A 2,023-nucleotide genomic window follows, 5' to 3' on the forward strand; every position below is an offset into this window, starting at 1 on the left:
CTGTTTGCCTGCAAGCGCGCGCGCTGTTTCTCTGCTTGGACTTTTGTCGTCGTCGCCGTTTTCGTTTGCTATCCGCTTCGCTCAATGTCCGTATATTTAACAGGTCCGGCTGAAAACGCCTCGGTTTAGTATTAGTAAGCAAAAAAGTGTCAACATTCGCGATGCCTACGGTGATGACGTCATACCGTTCTCGCTTCTACAGGATGGTATATAAAATTTATTGAAAATGTACTTCAAATTAACATTTATGATCCAATAAACATTTTTTACGTTTCAACAGATGAAATAATGATCATGTTTTGCATAAAATCAAATATTGCAACAGAAAAAAAAAGAATACACCAACAATTTTTGAATGTAAAGCTCTTAACCACTTGTAGTTTAGAGCAGAATCGATTTATCACGCCATTCCATGGGGGTAGTACCATCAACTGGAGTGAATCGGGACTGCAGTCTGAATAGGGACAGCGCTTATAAACGACAGCTACACCAGCAGGGCTTCCTGATCTTCCACCCGTTCCTTGGAGGCACCGAATCTGGAATCACCTCGCTGCTGATTGAGCTCATGTTGGTCTAGTACGGCAAGAAGTCCGAGCTGGAGTTTGCCATTCACCCAGCCCCCTAGATCGTCACGGGTAGAGACCTCGTCAGGGTGCAACACATCGCTAGCATGTTGTTCAACACGACCGCAAGTTTGATAGCCTCGCCGGTGTTGACAACTTCTCCAGCAAGACCGGTGCCAGCACGCACGTGTCGTGTTCCAATATCTGGTACCGACTGTTGTGGATAAGGTCACCACGGTCGGCACCGGAACGAACCATTAGCTGTTCCACCAGAGCAGCTGATTGCAGACAAAGAGGATGCCTTCGACAACGACGTCGTGCTGGTCCGCCTCCGCAAGCTGGCCGGCCAGTGCACCGGTCCGGAATGCTTTCTGATCTCAAAATCATTCCATTCGGTGGCACCGAATCTGGATTAACCTCGCTGCCGATGGAGCGTCTGACCGTCGACAACGGCAAGAAGTTCATGCTGAAGTTTGCTATGACCCAGTCTCGCAAGTCGCGACCGCCGTCGTTAAGCCGTACAACTGGACATCAACCCGACATACACCAATCTGAACCAGCTGATTGGCCAAATCATGTCCTTGGTCACCGTATATTTAAGCCTCGTTTTGATCGAGTTCCAGACCAATTTGGTGCCGTACCCTAGAATCCACCGACCGTTCGCCAACGAACAACTCTCCGTCGTCTGGCTAACCAGATGGTCAAGTGCTATACCGTGGGACTACTCTGATAGACTCTGATAAAAAATAATTGCTAAAACCATTATCCTAAATCGGCTATGTGTCCCGATTTGCCCTAGATTAAGTTTTAAGTAAATGATGCTTTCAACATTCTAAATGAAAGGTTAGCGCATGAGTACGCACTTCAAGTTGTGATTTTATTGATTTTTTTCCATTTAAAAACAAACAGAGCGTTCCGGACTACTAAACCGGTCCACTTAGGCCTATCAATGCTTCCTACTTGAGGAATTTTCGCGGGCTTCACCGATTCCGTTTGCAGGGAGTGAAAATTCAAAATCGAGTTGATGCCGAATGCCGTGTTTTGATTGTGATGGCTGCTTTTGCTGCTGCTGGAGAGGTGCATGGTTACAGTTTCGGCCTAACTGGTGCAAGTCGTCCTCGTCAAGCCATAGGATGATCGGCAGCTGCAGATGGGGCGGAAGGGGATTGTTGCTACTGGGAAGCATAGTTGAAATGTGGCAGCGGTGTACCGAGCATAGACGTGAAGACTTGGTGGGATTTAAGGCTTGAGGTCAGGCCGGCGGGCCGATTTTTTCGCTTTTTTGTTTACGTTATTGTCGCTCTCAGCGCGAGCGGCGAATGCGACGAAAACTCTCTCGTTGCTGTGCCGTGCTGCCAGACTGTGTGTTTTACACTATAGGCAAGACACGAATTCAAAACAGGTGCTTATTGTTGGTATCAAGAAGCAAATTATACTAATTTGGGGTCACTGAACTCGAA

The 2,023-nt window shown here is 47.4% G+C and overlaps 1 pseudogene; it reads left to right on the plus strand.

The window, feature by feature from the left end:
- Nucleotides 1-670: 670 nt before the first annotated feature.
- Nucleotides 671-1,303, plus strand: LOC119769174 (annotated as a pseudogene).
- The last annotated feature ends 720 nt before the right edge of the window (nt 1,304-2,023 follow it).

Source organism: Culex quinquefasciatus, chromosome 3 (assembly GCF_015732765.1).
Source record: "Culex quinquefasciatus strain JHB chromosome 3, VPISU_Cqui_1.0_pri_paternal, whole genome shotgun sequence".
Classification (NCBI taxonomy): domain Eukaryota; kingdom Metazoa; phylum Arthropoda; class Insecta; order Diptera; family Culicidae; genus Culex; species Culex quinquefasciatus.